The sequence below is a fragment of the Lagopus muta genome, chromosome 11, assembly GCF_023343835.1.
Source record: "Lagopus muta isolate bLagMut1 chromosome 11, bLagMut1 primary, whole genome shotgun sequence".
Lineage (NCBI taxonomy): Eukaryota > Metazoa > Chordata > Aves > Galliformes > Phasianidae > Lagopus > Lagopus muta.
The window spans coordinates 12,596,812-12,615,085 of record NC_064443.1 but is presented as its reverse complement, the minus strand read 5'-3'; the positions used below and the strand labels follow the sequence as shown (position 1 = coordinate 12,615,085).

The 18,274-nt window shown below is 36.3% G+C and overlaps 1 protein-coding gene across 5 annotated transcripts in view; it reads left to right on the top strand.

Moving 5' to 3' along the window:
• The window catches only part of FHIT (fragile histidine triad diadenosine triphosphatase), a 514,383-nt gene that overhangs the window by 1,190 nt on the left and 494,919 nt on the right, over positions 1-18,274 (top strand). The window contains exon 1 of one of the 5 annotated variants that reach the window (XM_048957929.1): positions 15,656-15,726. The exons of the other annotated variants lie outside the window; for them this stretch is intronic. The gene's annotated coding sequence lies outside the window, so the exon portion shown is untranslated. Of the gene's footprint in view, positions 1-15,655; positions 15,727-18,274 lie in introns of those variants that run through there. 5 annotated transcript variants of the gene reach the window in all.

Genomic DNA, 18,274 nt, shown 5'->3' with positions numbered 1-18,274 from the left:
TGGCACTTAATAGGAGACCTTCAGCTGTGTTCCTTTGGTTTGTGTGTGTTTTTTTCCCCCTGCTTTTGAAGATGGGTTGGTAATGTTTGGGCAGAACCGCTGTTAATTTCATTTAATATCTGCTGTATAGCACTTCTTTAGTCAGTTCTTACTAAAGCTCTTCAAAACATGCAGTTTGTATGAATGCTATATTGTTATTATAATCTTGGGGAATCCCAGAAGAGACAGCAACACCCGAAAACTGTAGAGCCTACCTGTTCTGTTTTTATTTCTTACACAAAAGCTTTTTTAGTTGAGTCCATTTTTCAGGCATTCAACTTTCTGTCATTCTGTTAGCACCATTAGGTGTGTATCTCTAGGTGAGTTGCAGTGAGAAGAGTGTTGAAGTAAAGCTGTTGTAGTAGTCAAAATTTAGGTTGATAGCCTTGGAATTTTATGCTTGCAGCTTCTGTTGACTTTATTAGTGACCAAGTTAATGCTTCTACGTTTTGGGAAAATTGGCAGATACAGGAATGATAGTGGAAACAATGGCTTGGGTCAACTCATATAATTTCAGGTTGGGAATAGGATTATCCCCTTGTCTTGCATATTATAACTGTGTGTGTACTTTATAGGATTTGCAGTTTCACAGTTACAGTGTATAATCCTGTCATATTCATTTTGTCATCTGTCACACGAATCCTTTTGTGCACTTGCAGTAAATAGAATTACTGAATTTTGTGAATGTCATTCTTTCTTCTCTGCTGTGATAACAGATTTATTTATTTCCATTACAAATACATAAAATTACACACGTAGATGTAACTGCCTTTCTCAGAAAGTTGAAAATATTGCTACTTTTCAGCCTTGTCAGCTGATCTGTGTATAGAATGTGTGCATATTAACAGCTTCAAACAAATCAGGAATGTTTACTGCTAAGTGGCCCAAGTATTGATTATTAAGTTGGTGACGAAACTTGTGTTGACTTCTACAGCTCAAGTTGTAATATTACAATTATTCTTAAATAGGAGCTTCTTATTCCCAATGAATTTGGTGCCAGTCTATAAGCAATGTTTTTATTTTGTGCATTATGGTTCATTCTTTTACCTGATTTTAATTTGTATTCCCAATATCATCCGTATTATCATCATCTTTTTTGTTTTAATTATAGCTTAAACATCTTGTTTATCTTAGCATGGATTCGTTGCACTTACATTTCAACTATTCTTAGAAGGTTGCATATTTTTGTTGCTTTGCTATTCCCATTAGCAGTAGGAGAAGATGCACACCTTAGAGAAGTTTTTAATGAATTATATTTGGTCATCCAAAGTAAGTATAAAATGAGGATATAAGGAACTGCTTCACAACCTTCATCAGTTTTAAGTTTTACTAGTAAAACTGCAACTTGCTTTAGTTGAACTTGATTCCCATGCTTTTGTTGTTTGTCTCTGCAAGTTGGAACTGGTCCTGTTTATGGCTCTCCAGCTGATGTGGTTTTACTGGTGAGTAAAGGCAGTTTTCTTGCTGTCTCAGAGGCCAGTATATTAATGACGCAGCAGCTGAAAGAGCTTCTGCAGCAGTCCTTAATGAAGGAGGATGGGGTGGGGTGAATCAGGAGTAGATTTAACAGCTGTGTATTTTGACTGTGTGCCTACAAGGAACAGATTGGACACTTGCTGCTTAAAAGAAGTCTCCTCTTCGTAATTCAGGCACTTACAAGGGAAGTCCTGTACCATAAATGGATCCTAAGGGCATATTCAGTAAAATGTAATACTTCAGTGAATTGTGTTGGACCAATACTTCAGTATTGGACCAGGAGGGCTGAGGTTATCTTCCTAAAGGGTAGGTAGGTTCCTGCAGGTGGTTCAGGATGGCAGTAAAGACTGTTTTTGAGTAGGTAAAGGAGCTGTTTGTAATCTTGTGGTCCAAAATAGAGAAAATGTTTATTTACGTCTCGCAATTAGAAGTTTTTGATGTTAATCAGAATATGTTTTTCTCCCAGTGATACCTAATACTCCTGTTACAGCTCACCAAACTTGCAATGTAATGCATCTAGTTGAGGAGCTCCTTTCATCTAACAATATTCCAAAGTATAGATTTTCTGTATTTGCGCAGTAGTGCTGCCTGTTATTGGATCAAAATAAGACTGTGACTTAGGATAGCAATAGTCAAAAGCATTTAAATTAATTCTTCTGAAGATTTTTTTTCATTTATTTTTTTTTATCCTTAGCATTTGCACAGATTTGTGAAGGCTTTAAGTTTCTAAGGATCTGATATTGGCCTTGGAAGGTATTAGGAAATCACTGCATACTGACTTATTTGTCCTGTTCACTTTAATGGCATTATGCAAGTACTGAAAATTAGGTACCATCTTAACTGGTGTGCTGGATTAATGTGCAAGTCTTATCTGAAAAACAGAGACAATGAATGCATGTTAGAAAGCACTAGGTAACATACAAGGCTCAAATTTTCATTCAGTTTATATTAAGACTGGAAATCGGTGTTCTGTTAATAAGAACAGTGTTGTGATGCCCTGGACTGATGGTGTGTGAAGTATTTGATAGTTTTTTTGGTTGGGGCAATCAGTTTTAAATGACATTTATGCTTTATTGTTGTTCTTAATGGTCGCTAAAATGAAATGGTGCTGGATGTTCTGTGGTTTCTTTTTGTCATTATTTTGTTCTGTTTGATGCTGTACCTGATTTGTACTGCCTTCTTGATATTCCACCTTCAAAAACATTCATTAATTTCATATGCTTTACCCATGATCTTTGGCATCTCAATGAATCAAAACCGGTACCTTCATTACACGCTTATTTAATATACAGCAGCAGAGTAACCAAGCTGACAAGTCTTTAGATTCTTATGTGAAAGGATTTTGAAATTACACTTGCAGGGAAATACATGCCTCCCTTTTATTGTGCGAGGACATCTAATGATTTCAGGCTTCCAGTCTCTTTTTAGTGTATGTATTGTTATTAAATATTTAAGAATGATACAGTTGTGATGCATACTATTTCAGAATAGCAGAATTTTATTCATTATGGAGGAGTTTTCAGGTCAAATTTTACTTGAAAACATCCAGTTTTGGGAGGAAATAGGAGGAGAGGACATAAAGGAGCTTGTCCAAATCTAAGGTTTAAATATCTCTTCCATCAGCTTTGTTTAGGGAGGTGCTTTGCTGAGGAAAATATGCATTCATATTTGAGACATTAGGTGTGTGTATTTATGGGGAAGTCAAAATACAAACGTGCACATCTTAAATCAAGTGTTAATAGCCTCCCCAGCATTCGGTAGAAAACTTCATGACCTTAGACCACAGTCTATGCCAGCTTTCACTGAAGAGATACTTAATTTATCCTGTAGCAGCAGTGATATTACTTCATGAAATTATTGCTTTTTTGGACTGTTGCTGTATGTAGATTGACTACTATTTTTGGTTCAGTTACCATTACACATTTGTATGAGAGTAGCCATTTGTTTATTAGGTAAGAACTATTATACAATAAACTAATAAATATTCTAAAGCTATTAATTATAATGGATGTTGACTGTATTATATAGTAAGTATTGAGATTTTTCAAATGATAAATAATTATAGATGTATTGTATTTGCTGTGTACTGACTTTGGGAAGGAGGTGTTCTTGGCAGTTGGACTGTAATCCTTTGTTCATTGTATGTAGGTCATTCTGAAAGTAACGCCTCCTATTTATTTTCCTGGAAATGGCAACAGATACAAAAAGCACAATAACACTGTTTGATAGAGCAAATCCTCAGCTGCAAATGACTGTTTTTCAGTATAGTCACTAACGTTGGCTTTGTGCATTCTGCAGTGATGAACAAGAGCCTGCACGCTTATGGGTGGAAGGGTGCAACCCGTACTGCTGCCCCACCAAAATCTGTCTGCAATGTCCTGGGCCTCCATAACAAAATAGGAGGCATTACTTCTGGAGCAGTCTACAGTTACTATCTGTGACTGTAACAAAATGAGAGTTAGTCTTTTCATCTGTTACATAAAAGTGTTGGATTTAAATAGGAAACATTTAACTGTGGTTGGATGTTCATGAGGCAGAGTGCAAAAAATCTTCCTGCGTTTTCTGAAGTCAGGTTGCTGCACTTCAACACAGACTAAGTAGGGCATTTTAGTATGGCTGTTTTTAAAGGAACAGGCAAATAAAGGGAAGGAGCTTTCTTAGGAAAACAAATATTTTTAGAGTACTTGTATGCCTAAAGACAGGCAGGTGTTTTGAAATTTGCCAATGTGCAAAGAGGTTTATTTCTATGAATTTGGAGGTGTTTTCTTGTATTTTTTTTAGTGCAATGCTCACTGTTGAGGTACGCTTGGAATGCATTTAAACATTCTTTGCCAGTGCACTGAAATACAGATGTGAAGGTAATATTAGAAAAAAATAAAAGCTTTAAAGCTCTTTCATGCCTGCATGGGTGTTTACAAGGACTGGAGAAACAAGTGGAAGTTGCTTGAGTTAGGTGAATCTCCGTACAGCTCAGAAAATTGTGCTAGGGAACTTGGGAGAGCTGGGAGTTCCTCTTATCCTCTGAACTGGGTGTACGCAGTAGAGCAGAGAAAGTGCTGCTTTGCTCAGGCACTGTTCTAGCAGAAGTGATGAGGCCTTCTAGCTTAACTGTACCTGTGTGTGTGCTTCCCTTAGATCAGCACGTTCATTTAAATGAGTATGACTGTGATCCCAAGTGGACTGCATACAAATTCAATCTCTTGCTCAGTTTCTATACTGAGAGTTGGCAGCTTCATAGCTCTCAACAACAGTTGAAATACTTGTGGTCTGTTGTAGAGAAGCTGAAATGCTGCCATTTCTCTATAGGCACTTTTTGCAGACTTCTCACCATATGCATACTGCATCAAAACTGGCTTTATTCAACACTAGCATCAAACTGGGTTGTGGTCATGTAAAGGATCAGCAGTTTTCTTGCTTTACAATATGGAAGTGTTTGCTTTATACTTTTTACTCTGTGGAACAGTATAAAACTTCCCTGTTCTTTGCAGTTCTGAACCCATTGATGTTTTTAATTCTGAAAGGTTCAAAGTAATGCATTTTTAAAATGTTGGAGAAGAGAAACCATTAATGTTCCAATATTTTGTAAAAGTGTTTTCCAGAAAATTCATGATTTTCTCTGACCCCCAGACTTCAGTTGTTTGTCCATATACAAGAAGAGTGCATGTTGACCTCAAAAAATGGTCTACACACAGGGATAGACAACATACCAACAGCTAAGTTTGGTTCTGCCTAACAAATGACCAGAGACAGATCTTTTGCAAGTACTGGAGCTCAGAATAAAACTATTTTATTAGCAGTCGTTACTGATAGGCTATACAATTTCTGTGTTGTAAGCTTAACTAGTTAGGTGGATTATGGACAGAACTGTGGCCTAAACTGTGAGTGAATAAACAGTTTTTCTTCAGTATGCTTTTTGAATTGCCCTGTCTAAAAGTCTATTAAAGTACACACAACTGTAAATATTCAATCTTCCTAAAAGAAGCCTCTTATTTGAAACTTCTAGAAAATTTAGGAGAATTTATTGTGACACGGAATTGGAATGAATCTATATAGTGTGTATACAGTCAAGTGTATTTCTCTTAATTTTTTTCATTAGGTAGGTGTTACTGTTAATGTTGCTTCCTCATAAAATCAATGCCTAATTGGTTTTTCTTATTTTTCTAAGGATGTTACAAATCAGCAGAGGTTGGGGCTTCAGTCACTTTCACCATAGATGTAAAAATCAAGACCAACAGAAAAACAGGCCTGGAGAGAGCATTTCATCTCTTTGCATCTTTTTACAGAAACTTCTTTCCTTTAATGATGTGAATGATTGAAGTAACCTTTTTTCCCTCAAACTCTAATGAGCATTTTATAAATTGGAGCTTTCCTAGGTGGAAACTGTAATAATTAGTAATACCTGCAAGTTTGTGGTACAGGGCTTCCTTCTACTCCAAACAGAACAAAACTGAGAACAAAACTTTAATGAGAAATGAGATTTCATTGCATGTTAATCAGTTGCAATGCAACAACAGCCATAAGTTATTTCAATGGCTGTATAGAATTTTTTCAGCTTATTCTAATTTAAGTGAAGCTCTCTGGAAATCGGCCCTTACTCAAGTTTCATTTTCTTTAATGTGCTTTTCGAGGTGCTGTGTCCTGTATGCCTCTGCAAGGTCAGAATGCTTTACACTGTCAGACTGGGTAAGTGTCTGTACACAGTGATCAGCTCCCTTCTCAGCCTTTGTGATAAGCTAAATAAATTAAACTCCTTATTAGGAACAGATGAGAAAATCAGATAGCTGTGGCGAAAGACAAGCTGTACGATAAAATCCACTGTGAACAAAGGAGATAAAAGAACACCGAAACAGTTGGCAGAAGAGGAATATGATTGTAGCCGTAGAATAGATTTGGTTGGCATTCAGCAAAATCAAATAATGAATCAGCAACAGAGAGAAATGGCAGAATCCATTTCTGGAGGACTGCTTTATGCATGATCCGGCCTTAATGTCTCTTAGTTCTCAGTAACACCTGTTTCAAATGTTTATAAACTCTGTTCTGCTGCTTACCCTCTCAGAGGCAGTGTCAGATGTTAGACTGTTCACTTTTGAAGATCTGAGCGTGGATGAAGTGACCCAGCACACCAGTTTGAGGTTGCTGCTGGTAGATAGATAGCCCTGCGGTAGTGCTGCTTCTGGAGGGAAGCATCTGCTCTATCAGTTACAAATTCATGCAGTTAGAAGGGCTTTCTGGTACTTTTTTTCATGATTCTTCTAAGATGTAAGTGCTTTGTTAAACTGAATAATTCCTTGTGAATGCAAAGTTAAGCTTTAAAGACAAGTAGTACAGAATCAGAACTGGTGCTGTTGAAATGCATGATTTGAAACGAACAAAAACCTCTATCCTTGAGCAAATGCAGTTTAGTTTTGGGTAACTACTAAGTTAAGGAGGTTCTCTATTTTACTCACTTTTGTTCTTTTGTCAAAATTAAAGTCAGACCTCAGTTGTCCAAAACCGCCTTTGTTGGTTGTATTAGACTTCATTGCTGTGGTTGCCAGCTTGAATGGAACCTTGTCACCATCAGTGCAGAATGACTGCTGATGGAGCTTATGTGTTCTGAATCTGAACAGATTTGTAGCTTTCCATATGAATGCTTCATTTTGAAGTCACATAAATAACTTGAGGTAAGTTTAAGGTTTGCAAGAAGTGCGGTGCTTCTTTGTTTAATTTTCCAAATGCTGGTAAGTCAGTTGTTTGCAACTCTTGTAACGTTTATCTGTCCACAAACGAAAGTATTGTCAGCTAGCTTCACCTAAAGCTAAATTGTGTTTGGTTCTGAGAATGTGGTCTTTGTAAGTAGGGGTTTTTCTAACTTGTCAGCGCTACTCACTAGGTTATTATTGTCACTGTGGATTTTGATTTTGCTCCTCAGCTCTGAAAACCAAAGCTAATCAGCCAGAGATGTTTGAACTGCCTCCTGTATACTAAGTGGTCTGGGGGAACTATTGGCCACTCTGATCAAAACCAATATTTTTATATGGTTGTGTAACTTACATTTTTTTCTTTAACCTGTGAATTATTGTCAGTTTTCTGTCCTTCGATTTATCTGACAGAAAGTTTAACTGTCAGAAAGGGCTTTTGTCTCTAGAGCTGAATTGAGCGCCTCTGGCTGGAGACTCAGGGGAATGCACAGGAATCTTTCCTGATTCTGAGATTCTTAAGATTGTCTATCTCCAGAAAAAAAGTTAAAGATATCATGATTGTGGTTATATGTTGTCTTTTTTCCTTAACTAGTTATTTTTCTTATCTGCGTTGTTACCAAAAAACTGAGACTGCCGTTGTGCAAATCTGATTAAAATTATCTGCGCTGTTTCAAAGGTCAGGTGCATTCAGTGAATTTGCTTTCAAATTACTTTGTTTATTCTGTGTACGTATGCATCTTGAGCTTTAGAAAGGTCAGGAGAAGAGATTCTTTTTGGAATTTAAAGAAGGTAGTTTTTTCTGCTGCTAACCCTTGTTAGCTTCATTTGAACTAACAAAAATTGTTTTCCTTTGTTTCTTTTTTTTATTGCCATCAGTTTTATTTTTGTAGTGAAGCTCACTTATTACCAAGATCCATTTTAAAATAAAATCACAGTGCATTAATGTAATTATGTTTTGTTTAAAATTAGATAATGCTTGCACTATTTTAGCTAGTTTTGTTTTGGTTTCTTGACTTCATATGACAGAGTAACTTTTCCTCTCTGGTGTAGCACACTTACAGAATACACATAATTTAACTTTTGCCACAAATAAAAAAACAAAATAGAGTGATGGTGCAATCCCTTGGAATTTGTAAGGCTTGCTTATTAATGGCCATGTTGAACAATATAACCACAGAAGGTTTCATATGTGACTCAGTGGAGCATAACTAAATGCAGTTTTCAGTCAAGAACCAATAGCAATCAGTAAGGAAGTGGGCTCTGTTAAGTGTATATTTCTAGACGTTTAGAGGAGGAAGAGTCTTACATCTGTAAGGTGTCTAAACTTTGTCCTGTGTGCCCAATTTTGGTAAACTCGAGTCCTAGTCCAGCTGAGTGTTACGGCAGTGCAGAGAAACAAGGGTGACGGGAAGCAGGAAAGAGTAGAGTGAGAAAATATTTTTCTTTGGAAGGAGACTAATCATACTTAGCCTTTATGAGGATGGTGTATAAGACCTGATGTTGCACTTAATCAGAATTAGAAATGGGTGATTATCCACAGCATGTGGTTTATGTAAATACCTTGCTTAATTCTTAGAATCTAAAAAAACCTGAATACTTATTTCCTTATCTTTTCCCAAGTTGTACTGTAGTGTAGAACTCAATTCATATTAACATCTATAGCTTTATGCATAATCCAACTCTGATACTAGTGAGAAATTGTCCAATTTTCTGATGTATAACAGCACTGAATATTTGTTCTTGTTTGTAGGTTCCAGTTCTCTTGGGTTCTGAGTGTGCTGTGAGACACACCAGAAGTCCTGTAACTGGGGATGCTTAGCTCTCTTGATTTTTTTTTTTTTGTTATTATTTCCAACGGAGACAAGAGCAACTGCTTCTCCATGTGTGAAAATCTGGTGTACGTGTGCGTACTCAAATGTTCTGAATTCTGTAGCAGACAAGGTATAATCGTGCACTTCACTGCTGGTGTGTGTTTATGGTACTATCATTCAGAAACTTCTAATGGATACTTCTGTGTGATTTCTAGATAGAATGCAGTAATAGGTAGCTTCAAATTGGTGTGGCTTTATCTCAGAATTTTTGTGAATAATAATAATAAATTTTAAAATGTTGCATTTGTTCTTAAAGATTTAATTTGGAAATAGCAATGAACCTAGAAGGTAAGAACAGTAACAGACGCACAGTAATTGACTGCTCCTAATAGAGGATAAATCCATGTGCCAGTGCAGCACATGTGAATGAGTGGGTGGCACTGCTTGGTTACCATTGATGCTTATGCGAGGTCATTTCTGTCCTTCAGCCAAAATGATATTTCAGGAAAAGGTCATTTCAGTTTCTCAGAGAAATGAGAATTACTGGAGCTGACTTCATGAATGCTTACTTCTGAAGAAGCATTGTTTCTTTGAATGGTATTTCATATCTTCATTATCTTTGCATACATAGTGAAGGTAGCACAGGACTGCTTTGCCAAAGTTACTTCTAGTGTAGATCAGCATTTGGATTGGGTGTTTGTAACTTGCAGTGCATGTACAACAGATATATCGCTCAGGACACTCCTGCTTTCAACTTCTGGTTTGTATATAATGCTATCAGGTGAAACAAAACAGGAACACAACTTTATTTTTTTTATTGCCAAGAGGGCAAGTAGCTATCAGTTTGTGTGTGTTATTCTTAGTGCGCCTGTGATGCTCCTGTGAGTGGCTGGTGTGGTGTTCTGGCGACAGTAGTGTGATTTTGGGCCCAAAGCAAATTCTTTAAGCTGAAGAGTTGAGGTTGTGGTGTTCTTTGTAGCTTCAGAGATGTTCCATCATAAGCATAAATAATATATGTAAAACATGGAAGTAAATTATACTCTGAGTATGAGCATTATTCATTCTGTCCACATATATAATGTGTTTCTGCTGTTTTATCCATTAAGGATTCTGTGCTTATCATTGACAGAAATAGTTATGCATTTATTGAGCTCTGCTTTGTTTTGAAATATGTAAACTATGGTTTCAGGAAGCTCGAAGAAAACACTGGAGAATACAAAGAATCGAGTATTGTCAGTATTGATGAAAAACCTAAATCAGGAAAAACCTGTCTGATAGCATTGTTTAAAAAGCTTCTCATAAATGCGTAAGATTCTCGTTAGTCCAACATCAGAAGACTAATGAATATTAATGAATGAGATCAAAGATATATTTAAAAATCAAAGCAAGTAAACAGCAATTATTTTTAAAAATTATGTAAGTTTAGAACTACACAGAAATATGTATCTTTGAGGAGCTCCATGATAAGTTTTCCTTGGAAGTATTTTTCCTGAAATAAGTTTGTGCAGAACTAGATGGGCATTTATGGAATATAAGCAAAACAGAGATATTTCAGATGTTGCTGCATATATTTTATATACAAATATTTCAATGCAATGTATTCAATACAACTTCAGCTGTGGGCTTCAGCAGGCTGGGAATTGGAGCTTAAGCAGAGTCCATCGTTTGAGCTTGACTTGGGCTGCCTTTTGTGTCAATGCGAATTAGTGAAATACCAAGAAGGAAGTTACTTTTGGTGCCCCAGACTTCTGCTGTTCCCTTTCAAATGTCCTGGAATTTCTGGACAACAGTTACATTATGTATATATTTCAGCTCAAGTCATTCAGTTGAAGAGCTTGTATGTGACTCAACAAAAATTCTAAAGATTGATGTGAGAGTAATGTCAAGAATCATCTTCACTTTACCATTTGCTTTTATAAACATACATCTATGGCATGAACTCTGTGCTGCAGTTGTTTAGAGTTTGAAATGTGCACATGGTAGTGTTACATGGAGAAAATATTGCATTGTTGCAACACAGTACAAATTGACTTCAAAGGTGCATGGAAATAATTTGAATGGGCTGTTAAGTAGTACTTGTCCTCTTTAAATACATATATTTGAGTAACACGTTTTCTATTCCACTGGAGTGGAAGAAAATAAACAACAAAGTGATTCATTTCTGGCTTGGACTACATAATAGGTATAGGCATGAGCTGGGATACCTGTTGTTTTTACCTTTCTATTCCTTTTTTTTTTTTTCTAAATTTTGTCTGTTTGATCTTCAAAATTCTGTAAGGATTTTAATCCACTTAATCTATGAAGCCATAATGTAAGTATTGTTTCAAAGGCACGGATCTCCTGGTGTAACACAGCGCAGTGTCCTGGTCCCAAAGTGCTCCATCCCCATGGGCAGCAGTGAACGTTATTTGGCAGTTTGTGATTCCTGCAAGCTTTAATGGCGATGCAGGGTTCACGAGAGGCTTCTTGAAATACTGTCAAAGTAACGGTTTCATTTTGAACCTAGATATAAAGCTAATGGTATCTAACAGCTTTTAGTGTCACTGAATCAAATTTCTCAAGTAGAAAGAGTATTTGACATTCTGTTTTAAAGTGACCGTATGTTTGACCCAGTTCTGCGATTGTGGTGTCATCACAATTGTATCTCACTGCTGTAGGCTCTTGGAGGCTGACAAGCGGAACAAGTTGCTTTAGCTCACATAGCTCATCTGTCACACTGAGCAGCCTTCAGATTTCTATTAGCTGAATGAAATGGGGAGAAAGTACTCCCTGTGCTCCCTGCTTATCTGTGTACTGGGCAGCATGCTTGCACTCGTAACAGAATGAAACAAAATGCTGGAGAAACAGGGGTTAACTGTATTTCTGGAGATGCAAGTGTAAGCTGCATCTAATAATTAAAAGGTGTGTGATTTAAAAAAAAAAAAACAGAATCCCCAGGTACAGATAGAAAAGGATTTGGATGACATGGGAAGTTAATTTCCAAGGAAGACTTGTGATTACCTTATCTGAAAGGAAAAATGAAATTCTTCTAGTTGTCCTCAGCATTGTACATTAGAGATACAATTTTATGGTTCAGCAGGGCAGTGACAGTCATCTGCATCTTCATGGTGAGCACTTCCTTAGCATTTGAAATGGGTGAACTGTGGAGATGTTGTTATATTTTCCCAAAATAGCATAGCTGAGAATTTTGTATGCTGTAGGGCAAATAATCTTAGCGTAATCTCAACGCAAAGCTCTTTGAAGTTTCTCTGAGAGCGATGTTATGGCATTGATTTTGTGCAGGTTGCTCTTTGAAGTTTATATGTGAGCAACCTGACTGCTGTACTCTTGCACTGACCAATTAGCATTCTTCATTTTGAGAGTATTGGCAAAAGAAGCACTAAACGTGATGGTTAGTAAATGTTGCTGAAACTTTTTCCCATATCAAACTGGATATGGGATATTTCTTTTCTAGTCTTTCAAATTTATGATAGGTTTTTTAAAATGCTTTTTTCCAGAGTAACTGTCAAATGGTCTTATTCAGCTTGAGAGACAGTAATCAGTAGTAACACTCCATTTAGGGTAATTAAATTGAATGCTATAGGAAAATACATAATGCTTCAATTTGTGTTCACTTGAATTTGGCTATTCAACTTTGATGGGAATTCCATTGAACTAAATATTTCATTTTACAGTAATACACCGCTTAACTCTTATCTGAGTAAAATTTGGAAAGTGAGTGTTTCATCGATCCTTGTATTTGTCTATAGAAACCACTTAAGGCTTTTCTGGTCGTGATTTTGCATTCTGAATTAGCAGATTTCTTTTTTCTTAGTCTTTAAAGTACTGAATGCTGCTTTTTGATTGAATTTTTTCCTGCAGGAACACTGAAGATAAATATATTTAACTTTGAATATTGATAATAAATACACATCCTTAAAATCTGTCTGGTAGCTCACATATTTTAAAATAATTGATGATATTAAGTATTTGGGGAAAATATGGGTTGAATTTTAAAATACATTAAGCTATGGTATAGTAGTCATAAAATACTTTTTTTTTTTTTTTAGTAATTTCAGGTCCTACAATAATGAGATGATTCATGTAGTTACATTTTTTTTTTTTTAAAACAAAACTTTCTGCTTTGGCCTACTTTTCTCCTACATTAAGATGTCATTCCTCTAAATACATTCAAAAATATATAGCTCCTCAGTACAGCTGATATTAGTAACTGTAATGACAAAATGTGCACGTTCAAAGGTATGTTTGCAAGGTTGTGACTTCTTAGAGAGAAGAAATATCCTTGGGTTATTTTACATTTCTTTTTTTTTAGATACCGCTGTGAATTGCCTTTTGAAATTTACATCAACTTGCATCTAATTAGATGTGTGTTTGCCTGATATTTAAGAATAACTCAAACTAATTTAAGTGCAAAACTGACTGCAAGTATAATTTTAATATGGAAAACTAATCGTGCCATGCTGGTATGGATTTTGTTTTACTCTTGGAGTTAGTTTATTTTTTTTGAGTCAGTAGTCTCAGCAGACTGGCTCTGTATGAAATGCTGAGGCTGCTGGGTGTAGTATTTTGAGTTGAAGTACCTGTGAAGTTGTTCTATGACTTTATTTAGAAGAGCATGCTGATGATTTGGTTATCTATTGCTGCCATAAACACAGCACCTTACCCATGACTATGCTGCGTGTCTTAAAACGTCCCTGTATGGATAAAAGGTATACTTTCTTTGTCATGAGAGTAAAAAGCTTCATTGATGGTGGACACCAAGGGTTGCTTAGAAAACAGACAATTACCAGAACTGATGGTGATTTGAGGCATCAGTGTAGAAACATGGTGTTAAAAGGCAGGTGGTCACATTCTGGCTTTAGCAAGGAACAACCACAGCTAGGCTTGTTTTCTTGTTTTTTTTTTCTATGAAGAATAATTGTGACAGGCCTCAAATAAAATAGTGTCTGTGTGGCACTTAACAGAAATACGCTCTGATGTTTAAGAATGAAGTACGCTGCACTGGGGGAGAAGCCTGTTATTAATACTGAGTTTATTCAAAGCGATGCTGTGCAAAATTACTCAAAAGGAATACACTACTAATACTTTCATGGAGGAATCATCATAAACTAATAAAAGGGCTCTGGAAGGTATGATGTGTGAATTAGAAAAATATGAATACATGGGCTTCACAACTGCAGAAGTGTAGAAGCGTCATCCTGTGGTAGTGGATACATGGTGAATTGCACAAGATCTGAAACAGTGAGGACTGCATTTGTCATATCTAAGGGGAAAGTCAAAGTGTGTATCTGTCCAGAACCCTATCGCTGATGAAATGATTACAGTATGCCTTTGGGAGATACCAATCAATATGACTATCATAGAGTAGAAAGGCTGATGCCATTCCAGCTGATGAGCTCTGTGAGTAGCTTGGAAAGCTGTGAAAAAAACACACAAAAAAATCTTTGTACTCAGAAAATGTGTGGAAAATGTGAAAATAAGACTAATAAAAATGAGATGGGATACCATGTCCTGGGTTTGAAAAATGAGATGAGGGCATTCAGCTGAATTACTTTCACCTGGTCTTTATAGATGGCAGCCACACAATTGAGAACATTAACAAAGCACCAGCATGGCTGTTGGTCATCTTGAAGGCTGGGAATGTAATAACTGCCCACAGGGCAGTTTGTTGATGAAACTTGTTGCTAGCCTATTTAATAATAAGTGACATCATCTGTATAATTTAAAGGCCCACTGGTTTGGTCAAAAGTCACTTCAGTTTAATCTGTTTGATAACCCTTTTCTAGCTTACGTTTTGCTTGTACAAATTGATCTTTTTGGCTCTGCTTAGTTGTCTCACTGACAAAGGTACGGGATACTTCCCCTGTAACTTCTCTTTTTATTGATACATAAGTAATTACTTCCAAATATTTATTTTGTAAGCCTTTGTAGCCTCAGAGTGCAGGAAGGAGAAGATACTGTGAAGATAAGGGCATTTGTTGTGTTGTGTTGACAAACATTGCCACACATCCTTTGCTGTTATATTCACAGATCTAAAGTTCTTGGATTAAAGATAAAGCTGACAGGACAACTTCTTTAGCCACCTGGCATTCCTATCATACAAAACTGCTGAGCAGTGGTTAGAGGGAAAGTGTAAAGAAAGTTGATGTGCTGAGGGTGGCCGAATCTTTAAGGGAATGATTGCTGACTTTGGCTTTGTTCACAGTAGTTGAGGTATTCTGGTGTAGTTATGTTTGCAAAGATTCATGCTAGGTGTATTTAAAAATAAATGCACTGGTTTTGCTTCTGGTCATTAGTACAATAGTGCTGGGTAGGGAAAAAATGTTAAAAGTGGTATTTTCTGTGGTTCTTCTGAATTTACACGAGGTTTGCCTCTATAGTAGCATTTCTACAGGAAGCTGAAGATAAGATATATAATATTGCAGAGATCTCATTCCCCCTCCTTGCCCCACTCTGTACTTGATAATTTCTATGAATAAATCGCTGAAATTTAAGTAACTCAGGATGATAGTGAAATACATACTAAGTGTCTTGGTAACTTTAGTATCTGAAGAGAATTTAGCATTCTGTGGAGAATTAGTTGTTCTTTGGTTTGTATTTAAAATGGAAATATATGGGTTGTTTGGTTTTTTTCCTTTTAGGAAAAAAGAAGAGTGTATAATGCATTAAGCACTGTGGCAAAGACTCATTTTCATCCCGTGATCTCACCTCTGGTTTCAATAAGTTCTTCCTTTCATTTTGATATTTTTCAGATGTCAGCTTAGGAAAAGTTGAACTTTGATATCACAGTTCAGTGATAGCAATTCCAGTATCCCAGAAAAGAACTGTGATAATTAAAGGAGTCTGCAGCACGAAAGGATGATTTAGAAATGAGAGGCAGTCACATTATGCAGTGAAATTTAAACTAGTATAGACGTGTGTTGTCATGAATTGTAACTAACTGATCTACTGCTGAAACGTTTGTTAAACAACAGATTTGTGTGATACAGAAGAAATGAATGTGTTGTATGGGTTTGATAGTTTTCTGTGCCTGTTTTTATTTAATGACACGGTAAATTGATTTTTAATGTTTGTATGCACAGTTAAGCTGTTTATAGGTAGATGAATGTGCAAAAAAAAAAAAATTGGAACAGATTTTTGTGGTATTTTCAAAGGAAAACTTTTGAGGTGCAAAGAAGTATTCTTGTATGTGTCAGGAGTGGTGTGTAGGTTTATAGCTGTTCGTACCTGCTTCATCTTCTGTTTGATTATAGTTATTAACAGGCACTCACCTGTTGCATTGCATGTGATAGGTGACCTGTAAATTAAATGTGCATGTGTTAATCCTTACTGTGTTCAGCTTAGAGTCTTGGCTTCCATTTCTCTGTCCCTGGTTCCCTTTATCTGCTTTTTATTTCAGTAAAGATTCCTTTCAGTGTCTGCATCCTTTACATGATTGCAGTACTTTGAAGATGCTTTTTTTTCCCAGATGACCTCCCTCATGTACCTGATTTTCCTAGGGAAATTGTCTGTGGTAAAGTATTTGCGTATGTATCTGTGCATGCATAAGTACGTATACATACACACACATATGTATGTATACACATGCACTTCTATAAATATGATTGCATGGAAGCACACTGGTTGAATTTTGGTGTGTAGATTTTCTGAATTTGGAAGTAGCTGACTTTGGAAACTTCCTGTAAAACACAGCATTAATTTGTCCTTTTAATTTACATATAGAAGCTATTTATGTAGAAAATACTTACAGAATAACAGCCATATTATTGACACATTGTGTGCAAGTGTCATCAAATATAGGCTTCCTTTTACCAAACACGATTGGTAAGTCCTTAGCAATCCCCTGATAAACACTTCTGCTTTAAGGTCAGTCCAGACCTCGTGGACTGCTTTTGCTTTCTTTGATAAAAGCAGAAGCAAGCATGCCAAATTGCTTTCCTCCAGCTTAACCCTAGCACCGTTTGAATTCATAAATGCTACAAAAGGGAAGCTTATAAATGTGTGCAACACTGAAGTGGAAAAATGTCATGCCTAACTAATCTATTTCCTGGGAAGAGGGGAAAATCTTTTTATTCCTTTTATTCCTCAAGTCTCAGTAAATATGAGTTTTGAATCTTTTGCTTAAATCAAGCATTGTCTTTCATATTTTCAATGGCTATAAAGCCAACATTTTCTGCCTTTGATATATTGTCTCTGAAATGAGACAGTAAAGGAGTCTTTCTTTTGCTGTACTGAATCAGAAAGGCAAGCTTTTACATTTTTTTCACTTTTTCTGTACTTGTTTATTTAGTACCTGTTAAATGGGTGTTTTTCTGAAGCTTTTGGTTTCAAGATAAAGTATTCAAGTGGTAGCACACCATTTAGCAGATGAAACAAAATAATGCTGCACAAGGGCTCTCTATGGTGTCTGGTTTACAGAAGCATTAGAAATGGGTAAATAGGAGTTTTGCTGTGCTTTGATAACAAATACATAGTTTTAAATAACTGGGACAGAAAGAAAATGATCTTAAGATACAGCGCTTGAGAGAGAAGAAGGTTTTCACACTGCAAACAGTGTTGTTCCTAAAGGTGGGGAGGGAACGTGATATTTCTCTCAAGTTTTTGTGTATCTTTTTAGCTCAGCACCAACTTAGCAGCAGTGACTCTGCAGTGGGTGTCTTTTCAGAGTTGAGGAAGATGAATTCTTACAAAAGGAAGTGGAAATGAAGTAGTAGTGGCTAAGCTTTAGTGCTTGTGTTGGCTACTGCACGTTTTTGTATGCCTAAGTTGAATAGCTGAATGGAGTCATTTTTCATTTGCTTGTGTTGTCTTAGATACTTCACATATAGCTGAGGTGATATTGTTTTTAATTTCTTGTTCACAGATTATGACTGGTGAGTTCTGAGTCTTGTCTTGAGCTGTAGATAGTATGGAAAAATGGCTTTTGTCAAGGACACTATTAGGTTATATATGTTGTTCCTTTTCAAAAACACAGCAAAGAATTTTTACCAAGAGTGAAATATAGGTGCCTGTAAGCCTGTACGGATATTTCTTTGTACTTCACATGCACTACAGGGATTTTAAATACGTATTGTGATTTTTTTTTTTTTTTTTTTAAAGCATCCATGAGTGCTGGTGGTTTTTATCATTTTATGGAGGAGCTAATTCAGATCTCTGAATGTTGGTACAGAAAAAGCGCTTGGAAAAATTTTGATTGCTCATATTTACCAGTAAATTTGCTGCAAGAATCCAGCAGGGCACTGTCCTTAAAATTTCCAAAGATTGTTT